Source organism: Arachis hypogaea, chromosome 6, assembly GCF_003086295.3.
Source record: "Arachis hypogaea cultivar Tifrunner chromosome 6, arahy.Tifrunner.gnm2.J5K5, whole genome shotgun sequence".
Taxonomy (NCBI): Eukaryota; Viridiplantae; Streptophyta; class Magnoliopsida; order Fabales; family Fabaceae; genus Arachis; species Arachis hypogaea.
In genome coordinates, this window is record NC_092041.1 from 109,734,837 (window position 1) to 109,750,712 (window position 15,876).

Below are 15,876 nucleotides of genomic sequence, written 5' to 3' on the forward strand. Positions count from 1 at the left end.
TCTTATAAAATTTTAAAATTTATGTGTTAACGTATTCTATATTATATTTCGTATTTGTATCTGTATCTGTGTTCATGCATTATAGCACAAAAAAATAGAAGAGGCTGAACCCAAATTAGCGACAGCAGTTGCAATGCAGTGATCCCTGGTGCGAGTGAGAAGAAATCTGAAAGTGGCTTTGTGTTTTAGATGTGTGGAAGGCTTAGTAAAGACTTGAATTGGACAATTAAAATTGAAACGAGAGATTAGATTAAGGTTAAAATTAAAAAAAATTGATTAACTTTTAACCATTAAAAAGTTAACAATAGAAATAGATTTGAAATTATTTTAAATGTTAAGAATATATTAAATTAAATTAAATATTAAATATAATTTTAAAATTTTTAAAAATATTAAAAAAAATTATTCTTTAAACTTTTATAAGACATAACTATAAAGTAGATAATCTTTAATAAATATCTAGTGGGACAATTCTTTTTTACCCATTTGCTAACTGAATGACGTGGATCACCTAGTCTTTCGTATAAATCACAGTAACTTAAAAATTTTAAATATATTATTTATATATTAAAATTAATTACTAAAATTAATTAATAATATATTTATATATAAATATATACAATTTAATTTATTTTTAATATATATTTATATTTTAATATATATTTTATATTAATAATTATTATTAATAATTAATTTTAGTGTACATATAATATAGTTATAAAATTTTAAATAAAAAATTTTTTATAATAATTAACGGGATCCATTCAAATTCCTTACAGTTGTGGGCCGCCTCCATTATATTCTTTCCTCAAATAAATACATAATAATCTATTTTATCAATCAATAATCGAGCATTATCTTATTTTTATATACACGACGTCATGACGATGTTCTTCTATATTTGACTATTTGTAATTTTGTATTTTGAATAATATAAACTTACTATGGTTTCCAAAAACGAAAAGATATACCATCCAGATATTTTACAATAAATTTCTAAAGTATATTAAAATTATGTTTCAGGGTAAATTAGGCTAATTCTTTTAGATTTTACTCTTTCTATTGATCAACTTATTATAGTATTATTTCCCAATAAATTAATTAATCTCTACTAAATTAGCGTTCTATTTTACTTTCTTTTCTTTAAAAGATTAATATATTTAGAAATATGTATTCAAATATATATTAACATTTTAATCAACTAACATAAAAGGAACAATTAATTTAAAAATACAAATGATATAATAGGTTAATAGTTTATAGTCCAATTCAAACACAACTATATGAAAGTAAAAACAATGCTTTGAGAATGAAGAGAGTTGTTAGAAGGGTAGATTTTACAAATTGTTTTATGGTGAATCTAGGAAGTCAGACAAAAAGCATGACAGTCGCATAAAAAGAAGGTATTAATTTGCAAGTTATTAAGTAAAAAAATTTTTTTATTCACTTTAAGTGTCACAATATAAAATCTAATCAACAATGAAAGGTAATTGGGGTTTATTTAGCACAGAAGAAACAAGAAGAGAATAATTCAAAAAAATACTATAAAGTGTTCAGATTAGGGACGAAAAAATGATTGTGATAGGGGACTTTAATGCAATTAAATTCCATCATGAAAAGGAAGGTGGTCGAAATAAGGTAGAATTCTCAATTCAAGAATTTAATGACTTTATCAATGAGGGTGAGTTGGTAGATATGGGCTTCGAAGGAAGAAATTTCACTTGGAGCAATCGTCAATTTGGAGGTAACTTGATACGGAAAAAACTGGATAGGGTGCTAGTCACTAATGAATGGGGAGTGACTTGGCCAAATGCATTCCTAACGCATTTAGATTGTATTGGGTCATACCACAAACCAATTTTGTTAAGTAACGATCGACAACAGAAGAGATTTAAGAGAAGATTCCGCTTTCAAGAAAGATTGTGAAAAGGAGGAGGTGGTGACATTAATTAAAGAGGTATGAAAAATAAAAATCTCTGGATCTACAATGTTTAAGTTGGCTGGAAAGCTAAAAAACTACAGGCATCAACTAGTGGACTAGCAAAGGAATTCTCCCACTAATTTCCAAGTCTGAATTTCATACATTAAGAAAAGACTAGTTGCTGAATACGAAAAAGGAAACCATGTTAATCCCACAGAGATTCGGACATTGGAAGTAGAACTTGAAGAGATTGTGGAGGAAGAGAAACGATATTGGAGAAAAAAACTCAGGGTTCAATGGCTGAATTGGGGAGATAGAAACACTAAATTCTTCCACCCATCAAGGAAGAATAAGGTGTGTGTTATGGAGGATGAAGAAGGAAATCCAGCAACAGACCAGGACGAAATTGCTCAAATCGCAGAGAATTACTTTGTGAATTTTTTTTGCCTCTAGCAACTCGGTTGATCCGGAGGACAAGATTTAACATGTGCCTTTGAAAATCGATGCAACCACAAACAAAAAGTTGATTCGGTCAGTTTCAGATATGGAAATCAAGTTAGCAGTTTTCTCTATTAACCCCTTTTCGGCTCCTGGGGATGACGGGTTTATAGCTAAATTCTTTCAATATTTTTCGAGGACAATTAAGGATGTTGTGATCAGAGCGGTCTGAAGTTTTTTTCTTGGAGATAAAATTTTAAAAACTTTTAATCACATTCATATATGTCTTATTCCCAAAGTTGATAATGCTAGTTCTATGAAGCATATTCGGCCTATAAGTCTTAGTAGTATTTTTTACAAAATTATCTCTAAGATCTTAGTACACCGAATGCAAACAGTCATGAATAGAGTGATTAGTGACAATCAAAGTGCTTTTGTTAAAGGGAGGCTGATTAGTGATAATGTTCTTATTGCTCATGAGTTTAAACATTTCCTGAAAAATAAGAGATATGGTGACTGTGAACTAGCTCTAAAGATTGATAGGAGTAAGGCTTTTGATAGAGTCGAATAGTCTTTTGTTTAGGCAATGATGAAAAAATTGGCTTTTGCGATAAATGGCCAGATTGGATGAAGGAATGTGTGATGACGGTTTTTTACTCTGTTACTGTGGATGGTCAACCATGTAGTTATTTTAAACCATGTAGAGGGTTGCGTCAAGGCAATTCTCTTTCTCCCTACCTATTTCTATTTTGTGCAAAGGGTCTCTGCCATCTGTTCCTCAGAGAAAAATAGAGACAGGATCTTTCTGCTTTGAGACTAAATCACAGATGCCCCAGAATTACCCATCTATTTTTTGCAAATGATTCAATTTTATTTAGCAAGGCTACAGAAGGAGACTATCGAGGCTTACTAAGTATCTTACAGACCTACGAGGGTATAAGTGGTCAAGTGGTTAATCTAGACAAGTCATTTTTTTCTTCAGTAGAAATACACCGCTTCAAACCTGAGACCAATTGTCTAATCTTTTTATGATTCCGCATATTGAATATCAAAATAAGCATTTGGAGTTACCGTCAGTTATTCAGAGGTCCAAGAGAACTACTTTCAATTATATTAAAAACAAGATTCGTCAGAAACTCCAACAATGAAAACGAGCTCTACTTTCTCCTAGCGGTAGAGAGATTTTTATAAAGGCAGTAGCTACAACAATTTCTATTTATACTCTGAGCTGTTTTCGATTGCCTGATACTTTACTAGAGGAGTTACAATGCACTATCTTATAGTTTTGGTGGGAACAAAAAAATAGAGAGCGAAAGATGCAATGGATAAGTTAGCAGATTACATGTAGACCCAGAAATTAAGGAAGACTAAATTTAAAAGACCTAAAAACTTTCAACCTTGCAATGCTTGTAAAACAAGACTGGAGGCTACTTACTAAATCAAATTCACTGCTTAATAAAGTCTATAGGAGCAAATACTACATGTTTACAAGTTTTCTGAGAGCATAGATAGGGAATAACCCATCATGGGGTTGGAGGAGTGACTTGGAAGGCAGAAAAGTCTTGGAAAAAGGACTAATCTGAAAAATTAGTAGGGAAAATATGGTGAGCATTCATACAGATTCATGGGTCAATGACTACACTGTAATTATACCTATTTCTAACCAAAACACTGATAGAATCCCTCAGTGGGTCTCAAAATTAATTTTGCCTAACAAAACTTGGGACCATGTTAAAATAGCACAATTTTTTTCAACCAGAAATCACTGAAGTAATCATTAATACTCCTATCTGTGAAGGCGACGATAAACTAACTTGGATGCGGACCAACAACGGTGTATATTCTGTAGCGTCAGATTACCAAGTAGCATTCCTCTTCTACCACTCTCTAGTGGAGTTTCTCCCTGATCGATGCAAGCAGTAAGTGCTTTGGATGAACATATGAAAGATGAAATGCCAACCTAGAGTAAAAAATTTTATCTGAAAGATGGCTCATGACGACTTACCAGTCAACCAAAAGCTGCATTCCAAAATCACTTCTTCTAACCTGATGTGTATTCGCCGCCAAACGGAAGAAGAATCAGTGGATCATTGCATTTTTGACTGTCTGGACTCAGTGGAAGCATGGAGACTCGCGGAGCTTGAAGTTCCTGCACAACAAACATAACCATGGGAGAGATGGTTAGAATTCATACAAGCAAGCAAACATAGAAGTCATAACTATTTAAGTGACATAGAGCTGATAACGAACTTGTGTTGGCAGATCTAGAAAGCAAGGAATGAATTGATCTTCAATAAAAAATGGAGGACGACTTAGATGTATGTTGAAGCGGCTCACCGATCCATGCAGAAAAAATGAAAAAGATGAACTGAACATGGAGTTCTTCTCGAAAGAGAGGAGAATGAAACTTCTACTGAGAAATTAGAAAAATTACTTATTCAATTAATATAATTCATTTACATCATAATTTTTGTTGATCTTTTTTAAATGTCCCCTGTGTGTAATCACTAGTTGATTCTTCATGTCATTTCATTATATTAATAAAATATTTATTTTGAGAAAAAAAAAATTCAAACACAACATCGTAAATAGTTTCCAATAAAATATGTAAAAAAGTTTATTTCATGCGTTAAATATATTTAAATAAATTCTTAAAAAATTTTGCATCAAATATTTTTATCCCCAATAATTATGTTGAAGTTTTTAAACTTTATAAAAATAAAATATATAGATCTTTGCATCACTTTTAAAAATTTATTTGACCAAATAAAAATAATATATTTAACTAAAGTAAGGACTTATATTATATATTTTATTTTTGTAAAATTTAAGAATATCAATGTAATAAAAATTTTTTAGAGAGAAAATATCTGATGCAAAATTTTTCAAGAACTTATTCAAATATATACTCTCAATAATAATATAAAACAATAATTTAAGACTTAATTATTCTGTTAGTCTTATAGTTTTGTCAAATTTTCAATTAAATTCTTATACTTTTTTTTTAATTGGGTCTCTATACCAAATTTTTTTTAATTAGATTCCTCTTGGCAGTAATGGATTTAATTTTATAGAGACCCAACTAAAAAAATTGGTGCAAAGAACCCAAATAAAAGAAAAAAAATGTAGAAACCCAATTAAAAAATTTTTGATACAAAGACTCAATTAAAAAAAAAATATAAAAATCTAATTAAAAATTTCGCAAAACTATAAAGTCCAACAGTTACCTTATAGTTTTTAAAGAATACCAAAACAATTACTACTTATATATAAAAAATAACTATACTACCCTCTTGGCCTTTTCTTCTACGCTACCAAACCAAATTATTTTTTCCGTCTCATACATACAATCTCACTCAGAGCCAATCTAGATATGTTATCCTCTCTGTCTTTCTCCAAACTCTTTGTTAAGTATTTGGGTTGTCTGCTGATTCAAGAGAAAGCATCATGAGTGAAAATCTAGGTTATTGAAGAAACCAGGGTGCGGTACTTTGGCAAAATTAAAGTTGCTTTCACTTCACTTCTGTACGGGTTTTTTTTTTTTTTTTCCAATACCTAATTAAACACTCGATCACAAAAAGGGAGTTCAAAAACTGAGCAAAATAAGACAATCCAATCACATAAAATGACAACACTATCTTAACAAAAGACAAATCAACTGAAATTTTTTTCCTAACAAACAATGACTCAACTCGAATTGATGATTAATAAGTAACTGGATTTTTGCTTTGGCTGATCATATGACTGAATTTTCGGTTCGATTAACTGAGTCGAACTGAATTTGATAACTATGCTACCACCATCCTTCTCTTTTGTTTAACTCCTCTCCATCAATATAATCCTTATAAAAATATACTACTTTCTAATGTTACATCGCTCTCTTTCTTTTTCTTGTCCTTGTGATTATGCTCATATCTTCGATAGTATTTCTCTTATCCTAATTCTTTCTAATTAAGGTAAGCCACCACAACCTCCTCGTCCTTAGTCCTTACATATCAAATTGAGTTGCAATCCTATTCTCCAAGTATTAGTAGCTTCATTTTCAAATTCATCATTTTTGTTTGCACTGTGTGAATCTCTCCCTCTACATTTGTCTTACTTTTTTTTCTTTGAATTTCTTATTTGATGTCTTCTTTTATTTTTATCCCACCTTTTATGTCCTTTTTTCTTGTTACTCCATTTCTGTTTGGACTCTTTTTATTAACCACTCTTCTTTTTTTAAATCTATTTTTACTTTTCTATCTTTTTGGTCTTTCTAAGATAATATTTGATGGAGAGACAGAGACAAAAAGATTGAAACTGAGAGACAGAGATTAAGAGACAGAAATTAAAATAAATCTCAATATTCTGTTTGGTATAAAATGGAAGACAAAATTGAAACAAGAATAAAACTCTAATTTAATTTGCACAAAAAATAAAATTAAAATTAATTAATTGAAATGAGAATATTTTAGGTATAAAATATTATTAAAGTTTCAGTCTCCATCTCTAAAAATTTTAGTCCCCTGAATTCCTACTTTTTAGAGGTATTAAAATATTAAAATTTTAAAGACAGAAACAAATTTTAGTACTAGTTTCTGAACTAACAAATATAATATTAAATCTTAGTTTCTCAACCTCTGTCTCAATATCTCAAAACAAACTCTATCTAATTTTTTTTTTTCCTTCCCATCACACTTCTCGTCTTTACTTGAATTGGTCTTTGCTTTCTAAGACTCGGTTGAGCTAAACATTTTCTAATAATATCTTCAAAATTCGGTGGAAATAAAGGGTTAGAGACCAATACGTTTTCTATCTCATCATGTGTCTCCTTACCATTAATTCTTGTTTTTTTTATTGTTCCATATTAAAACTCTAATTGAGTTTCTTGAACAACTTCTTTTATATTTCTATTATTTAGGAAGCACTTTGTTAAGCTTGAGTCTTCTATATATATTAAAGTCTCCATATCGTGTATGTCTAGAAATTTACCTCTTTCTTCCTGTATTTCACATCATCATGCACTACCAATTGATCTTCAAAAAAACTCTCACCTTATTACAATATTCTTTCTCTTGATGTCTGATGTCTGCTTTTTTTTTTTTAATTGTATGTTCAACGTTATGTATTTTTTTTAAAAGAGACACTCTACTGTACAGATTAAAATGATATAGAGAGAATATAATTCTTTTTATAGTTAGTTTTTATTATTTTATTATTATTCAAAATATGGATCCTATCTTTATTAATCTCTGATCTCTTTCATTCTATTAAAGAAAAAATTTGTAAATTTACATTTTTACCATATAATTCACTTCCTTAAAAATATATTTCTTTCACGAAGATATCAAATTTTTCTCTATTTATCGATAACAATTATATCGAAATTCAGTGACATCTATATGTTGTGTAAATCATAACTCTGGCCGAATTAAAATTATCTTCCAAAGTTAATTTTCTATCCACTTTTAAAACAGTCTCCCAAACAATAGTTATTTTTTATGTTAGTCTATAATTAATAATTTTATATAGATAAAATATATTTTTTGTTTTATTTTTTTTAATTTTTAAATTATTCTTAATATTTAATTTGATTTAATTTTGTTTCGAAAATAAATTTCACTTTTCTTCTTACACTTTATATTTTACAATAAAAATTTTCATCAAGGCAAGTTACATCAAATTAATCAATTTTTGGTAATAAAAGTTGAATACAGAGATTTTGGTAGACAAATGTTTATATCTCTTTATATAACCGTTTAAATTTAAAAGAAAATAATATTCAAAATTTTTATGAAACAAAAAACTAATTTGTTACGGCTTGGCCCAGGCCATTTGCGGGTCAATCCGACCCAGAGATGACCCGACTCGAACGGTTGGGCATATACGGTTCACTGTGCGACCCGGACACGCGTCCCTGGCAGCTCTCCACTACAGCTGTGAGGAAGCTTCGAGGAAGCTGGGCCTGTCCTTGAAGGGCCCACCTCTGACACGGTATAAATGGGGAAGGACTTGCCCTTCCCCCAAGGTACGTCACCTTTCCACCTATCATTCTTCCCGCCTGCACACTAGCTGACTAGAGCGTCGGAGTGTCTTTGTAGGTGGCACCCCCTCTTTTCTTTCACGACGAAACCTCGGCTACACGGCAAACCCGAACCCAGCATGACCGCGATCGAGGCGTTCTCACCCCCTCCAATTACCACCCGACCTGTCCGGCAACCGACAACTGAACATTGGCGCCGTCTGTGAGAACTGGCTTAATGGACGTTGTGCCGGGTCCCGGAGACCAAGGCCGAGGAGCCGGAGCGGAAAGGGCGGCCTCTGTCGCCTCACTGAGAGGACGGCGAAGGTCTCCCCGACAACACAATGAACAGCACACGAGGACGCGACCCTTCAGGGGAACGGGCGGCGACAGCGCCATAATAATGCAGGAGCTACGTCACAGGGTCCAGAACCTGGAGCGACAACTGGCCGACCAGGAGCGTGACGGACGAACCATCGATCCCAGCTACACCCCATCCCCTGAAAGCCAAGAGAGAGACTCCCACCGAAGCCGCCTGCGACGCACCTCCGCATCCCGAACGGAAGCGGAGAGCACCCGTGAAGAGTCCCGATCCCGAGAAGACGAAATGACACGATCATCTACTCCCGAGGCAGGAAAACATGCCGCACGGCACGAGATCGCGAAGACGGGGAAGGGAGGTCCGGGAGGACACGACAACCTGTGATAATGGGCGTCACCCCATTCCACCGATCCATCCTCGAAGTCCGGTTGCCGAAACACTTCGACAAACCAATGGACATGAGGTATGATGGAACTCAAGACCCTCTAGAACACCTCACGGCCTTCGAAGCAAGGATGAATCTAGAGGGAGTAGGGGACGAGGTGAGGTGCCGAGCCTTCCCGGTAACCCTAGCGGGACCCGCAATCAGGTGGTTTAACGGCCTCCCGCAGGGATCCATCTACGGTTTCTTGGACATCAGTCGTGCATTCCTGGCCCAGTTTACAACACGAATAGCAAAGGCAAAGCACCCGATCAACCTTCTGGGGATAACCCAGAGACAGGGAGAGCCGACCAGAAAGTACCTGGATCGGTTTAACGACGAATGCTTGGAAATCGACGGCCTAACCGATTCGGTGGCCAGCCTTTGCCTGACGAACGGCCTCCTCAACGAGAACTTTCGAAAACACCTTACCACGAAACCAGTTTGGACGATGCACGAGATCTAGACGGTAGCCAAAGAGTATATAAACAACGAGGAAGTCAGCCGAGTCGTGGCTGCCAATAAACGACAGTCCGGCTACAGCCAACCTCGGCAACAAGGTAACGGAGAAAGACTAAAGGAACAAACCAGGGAAGAGGCGCCAAGCAAGGCACCGAGGCCGTTCCCCCGGGTCGGAAAATTCACCAACTACACTCCGCTCACTCTTCCCATCGTGGAAGTTTATCAACAAATAGCCGAGAAAGGAATCCTGCCGAAGCCCCGACCACTCAAGGACCACACGGGAGGAAACAAGAACCTCTATTGTGACTACCACAAAGGCTACGGTCACCAAACACAGGACTGCTTTGACCTGAAGGATGCACTAGAACAAGCGATAAGGGAAGGTAAGTTAGCAGCATTCTCCCATCTTATCAGGGAGCCGAGGAGGCGTTATCGCGACCAAGACGAAGAAGGCAAAACCCGTTCGGCAAAGCAGCGACAAGAGCCAGAAGACAGAGATCACGGCCTCACTGTGATAAACGTGGTGACGGCCAAAAACGCCGCGCCAAGATCCCGATCGGCGCACAAGAAAGATGCTAAGGTCTTGGCGGTCTCCTCCTCGTTGGTGCGAAACTCTAAGAAGCCTCCATCCATTTCTTTCGGCCCAGAAGACCAATGGTTCGACGACGCCCCGGAAAACCCACCCATGGTCATCACGGTCAGAGTGGGAACCGGTCTCGTCAAACGCATCCTTGTCGACACAGGGGCTGACTCGAACATTATGTTCCGCAACGTATTTGACGCACTGGGACTAAGGGACGCCGATCTGACGACTCACCAGCATGGGGTCATTGGATTGGGCGACCACTTCATCAAACCGGATGGAGTAATATTCCTGCCGATCTCGGTGGGACAGACTCAAGGCCGAAGATCGGCGATGGCCGAGTTCGTGATCCTCCGAGATTCCACCGCCTATAATATCATCTTGGGAAGGAAGACGATTAACGATGTTGAAGCGATAATCAACACGAAGCTGCTAGTCATGAAGTTCGTTACCGATGACGGATCTATAGGGTCCATAAGAGGAGACCTTGAGACGGCAGTCGCTTGCGACAATGCCAGCCTCTCCCTTAGGAAGAAATCCAAAGAGGCGTCCGGCGTGTTCCTAGCCGACCTGGATGCCAGAGTAGACGACAAACCCAGACCGGAACCAGAAGGGGACCTGGAAAAGTTCATGATCGGCGACACGGAGGAAAAATTCACGTTCATCAACAAGAACCTCCCGCATGAGTTGAAGGAGCCCTTGGTCGAAATGATAAGGGCCAATAGGGATTTGTTCGCCTGGACACCGGCTGACATGCCGGGCATAGACCCAAAAATTATGTCGCACCATCTGGCCGTCAAGCCGGAAGCACGCCCGATAGCCCAACGGAGGAGAAAGATGTCGACGGAGAGGACAGAGGAGGTGGCCAGGCAGACGGCCAGCCTCCTAGAAGCAGGTTTTATACGAGAAGTAGACTACTCGACGTGGCTCTCGAATGTAGTTCTAGTGAAAAAGCACAACGGCAAGTGGAGAATGTGCGTAGACTACTCTGACCTTAACAAAGCATGCCCTAAGGATTGCTTCCCCCTCCCTAACATAGACGCACTCGTCGATGCCAAGCGATACTACAGATGAAGAGCCCGGGTTGTATCAAGGACGTCCAAAGGTTGGCAGGGCGACTGACCTCATTATCCCGGTTTCTCGGTGCATCGGCAACAAAGGCCTTACCGTTCTTTAACCTCATGAAGAAAGGGATAGCGTTCGAGTGGACACCCGCATGCGAAGAAGCCTTTCGGCACTTCAAGAAAATCCTGGCGGCACCCCCGGTCCTCGGGAAGCCGAAGGACGGGGAGCCATTATACCTGTACCTCGCCATAACAGGAGAAGCCCTGGCCGCAGTTCTGGTGCGAGAAGAAGAGAGGGCTCAACAACCAGTCTATTTCGTAAGCAGAGCCCTGCAAGGGGCAGAATTAAGGTACAGTAAACTGGAAAAGCTAGCTCTAGCACTCTTGACCTCCTCACGGAGGTTAAAGCAATACTTCCAAGGTCACCAAGTTGTCGTAAGAACGGACCAGGGAATCCGGCAAGTACTTCAAAAACCCGACTTGGCGGGAAGGATGATGACTTGGTCCATTGAACTTTCCCAATACGACATACGATACGAGCCCCGGCAAGCCATCAAGGCGCAAGCGATGGCAGATTTTCTAGTAGAAGTAACGGGGGATCCGACCGAAGAAACGAGCACACGGTGGAAGCTCCACGTGGACGGAGCCTCCAACCAGACGTCTGGGGGCGCCGGGATCATCCTGAAAAGCCCGGTTGGAGTCGTATACGAGCAGTCGATTAGGTTCGAATTCCCCATTTCGAACAACCATGCAGAATACGAAGCTCTTATAGGGGGCTTAACCATAGCAGCGGAAGTCGGAGCAACAAGGTTGGAAATATGCAGCGATTCTCAGGTCGTCACCTCCCAGGTAAACGGGAGCTATCAAGCCAAAGACTCGTTATTACAAAAGTACTTGGAAAAAGTCAAGAACTTAAGCCAAAAATTTGAGGAGGTCACGGTCCACCACGTGCCAAGAGAAAGGAACACACGGGCAGACCTCCTATCAAAACTGGCCAGCACCAAACCGGGAGAAGGCAACCGGTCTCTCATCCAAGGTATGACGAGGGAGCCGGCAGTCACCTTGCATTTGGCAAGGCTGGGCTCTTCATGGCTAGACCCCATCACCAACTTCTTAGAAAATGGCAAACTCCCTGACGATGAAAAGGACGCCGTGAAACTGAGAAGGGAAGCAGCTAAATATGCAGTCATTCAAGGACAGCTATTCAAGAAAGGGTTCAACCAGCCCCTACTGAAGTGCTTACACCCCGACCAAACGGACTACGTCCTCAGGGAAGTCCATGAAGGCTGCTGCGGACACCATATAGGAGGCAAAGCCCTAGCAAGAAAACTAATTCGAGCCGGATACTATTGGCCGTCAATGATGGCAGACTCCAAGGAGTTCGTCAAAAAATGTGTCAAGTGTCAAGAGAACGCCAATTTTCACAGGGCACCAGCCTTCGAGTTAAGCCTGTTAACGTTCTCCCGACCATTCTCGCAATGGGGAGTCGATCTCTTGGGGCCATTCCCAGTCAGTCCCGGGCAAGTCAAGTACCTCATAGTCGCCATTGACTACTACACCAAATGGATAGAGGCTGAGCCGCTGGCCAGCATATCCTCATCCAATTGCAGGAAATTCATGTGGAGGCAGGCGATAACGCAATTCAGGATTCCAGAAGTTGTCATCTCGGACAACGGCACACAATTCACCGACAAGAAGTTCACGGAATTCCTCACCGGCCTGGGCATAAGACAGAAGTTCTCCTCGGTAGAGCACCCCCAAACAAACGGACAAGTGGAGTCCGCGAACAAGACAATCCTGCTAGGACTCAAGAAGCGATTGGATAACAAAAAGGGTGCTTGGGCCGACGAGCTAGCCTCGGTGCTCTGGTCTTACCGAACAACTGAACAGTCCTCCACCAAGGAAACTCCTTTCCGACTAACATACGGATTAGACGCGGTGATACCCGTGGAAATTGGGGAACCAAGCCCCCGGCTACTTTTGAAAGGAGTAGAGGAAGCCGTGGAGAAAGACCTAATAGACGAAGCCAGAGAAATGGCCCATTTGACGGAGACGACGCTGAAACAAAGAATGGCCCTACGCTACAACACCAAAGTGCTCAAAAGGGAATTCGAGCCGAACGATCTCGTCCTAAGGCGTAACGACATCGGCCCACCGACCCCAGGAGCAGGCAAGCTGGCGGCAAACTGGGAAGGCCCCTATAGAATAAAAAAAGTGATGGGTAAAGGCACTTTCAAGTTAGAAAGGCTCGATGGCAAGGAAGTCCCAAGAACATGGAACGCGAACAACTTGAGAAGATTCTACTCCTAGCACATGAGGCGACATGCCGACCAATCGAGCTAAGTAGTTAATTCACAAATTTGTACTAGTTATGCCCTATGGGCCTTTTATGCGATTACCGAATAAGATATACTTGTGCAAATTCTCTCTTTTGTTTTGTTCACTGGTGCGCAAAATTGTGAACAATACTTTTCACAACTCTCATAATCCCCGGTCATGAACCCCAAAAACTTGGTGCTCAATACCATGGCATTAACACAACTTCGCACAACTAACCAGCAAGTGCACTGGGTCGTCCAAGTAATAAACCTTACGCGAGTAAGGGTCGATCCCTCGGAGATTGTTAGTATGAAGCAAGCTATGGTCATCTTGTAAATCTTAGTCAGGCAAACTCAAATGGATATAGTGATAGACGCATAAAACACAAAGATAAAGATAGAGGTACTTATGTAATTCATTGGTAGGAACTTCAGATAAGCGCATGAAGATGCCTTCCCTTCCGTCTCTCTGCTTTCCTACTGTCTTCATCCAATCATTCTTACTCCTTTCCATGGCAAGCTTATGCAAGGGTTTCTCCGTTGTCAGTGGCTACCTCCCATCCTCTCAGTGAAAATGTTCCTATGCTCTGTCACAGCATGGCTAATCATCTGTCGGTTCTCGGTCAGGCCGGAATAGAATCCAGTAATTCTTTTGCGTCTGTCACTAACGCCCCGCCTGCTAGGAGTTTGAAGCACGTCACAGTCATTCAATCATTGAATCCTACTCAGAATACCACAGACAAGGTTAGACCTTCCGGATTCTCTTGAATGCCGCCATCAGTTCTAGCCTATACCACGAAGACTCTGATCTCACGGAATGGTTGGCTCGGTTGTCAGGCGAGCACTCGGTTGTCAGGCGATCAACCATGCATCGTGCAATCAGGAATCCAAGAGATATTCACCCAATCGAAGATAGAACGGAGGTGGTTGTCAGTCACACGTTCATAGGTGAGAATGATGATGAGTGTCACGGATCATCACATTCATCAAGTTGAAGAACAAGTGATATCTTAGAACAAGAATAAGGGAATTGAATAGAAGAACAATAGTAATTGCATTAATACTCGAGGTACAGCAGAGCTCCACACCTTAATCTATGGTGTGTAGAAACTCCACCGTTGAAAATACATAAGAACAAGGTCTAGGCATGGCCGTGAGGCCAGCCCCCAAACGTGATCTAAGAACTAGATGTCCAAAGATGATCAAAGGATCTAAAATAATCCAAAGATTCAAAAGATCTGAAGATGAAAATACAATAGTAAAAGGTCCTACTTATAGAAAACTAGTAGCCTAAGGTTTACAGAAATGAGTAAATGACATAAAAATCCACTTCCGGGCCCACTTGGTGTGTGCTTGGGCTGAGCAATGAAGCATTTTCGTGCAGAGACTTCTCTTGGAGTTAAACGCCAGCTTTTATGCCAGTTTGGGCGTTTAACTCCCATTTTGGTGCCAGTTCCGGCGTTTAACGCTGGGATTTCTGAGAGTGACTTTGTACGCCGGTTTGGGCCATCAAATCTTGGGCAAAGTATGGACTATCATATATTGCTGGAAAGCCCAGGATGTCTACTTTCCAACGCCGTTGAGAGCGCGCCAATTGGGCTTCTGTAACTCCAGAAAATCCACTTCGAGTGCAAGGAGGTCAGAATCCAACAGCATCTGCAGTCCTTTTTAGTCTCTGAATCAGATTTTTGCTCAGGTCCCTCAATTTCAGCCAGAAAATACCTGAAATCACAGAAAAACACACAATCTCATAGTGAAGTCCAGAAAAGTGAATTTTAACTAAAAACTAATAAAAATATACTAAAAACTAACTAGATCATACTAAAAACATACTAAAAACAATGCCAAAAAGCGTACAAATTATCCGCTCATCACAACACCAAACTTAAATTGTTGCTTGTCCTCAAGCAACTGGAAATCAAACAAGATAAAAAGAAGGGAATATGCAATGAATTCCAAAAACATCTATGAAGATCAGTATCAATTAGATGAGCGGGGCTTTTAGCTTTTTGCCTCTGAACAGTTTTGGCATCTCACTCTATCCTTTGAAATTTAGAATGATTGGCTTCTTTAGGAACTTAGAATCCAGATAGTGTTATTGATTCTCCTAGTTAAGTATGATGATTCTTGAACATAGCTACTTATTGAGTCTTGGCTGTGGCCCAAAGCACTCTGTCTTCCAGTATTACCACCGGATACATACATGCCACAGACACATAATTGGGTGAACCTTTTCAGATTGTGACTCAGCTTTGCTAGAGTCCCCAATTAGAGGTGTCCAGGGTTCTTAAGCACACTCTTTTTGCCTTGGATCACAACTTTATTTCTTTTATTTTTCTTTCTTTT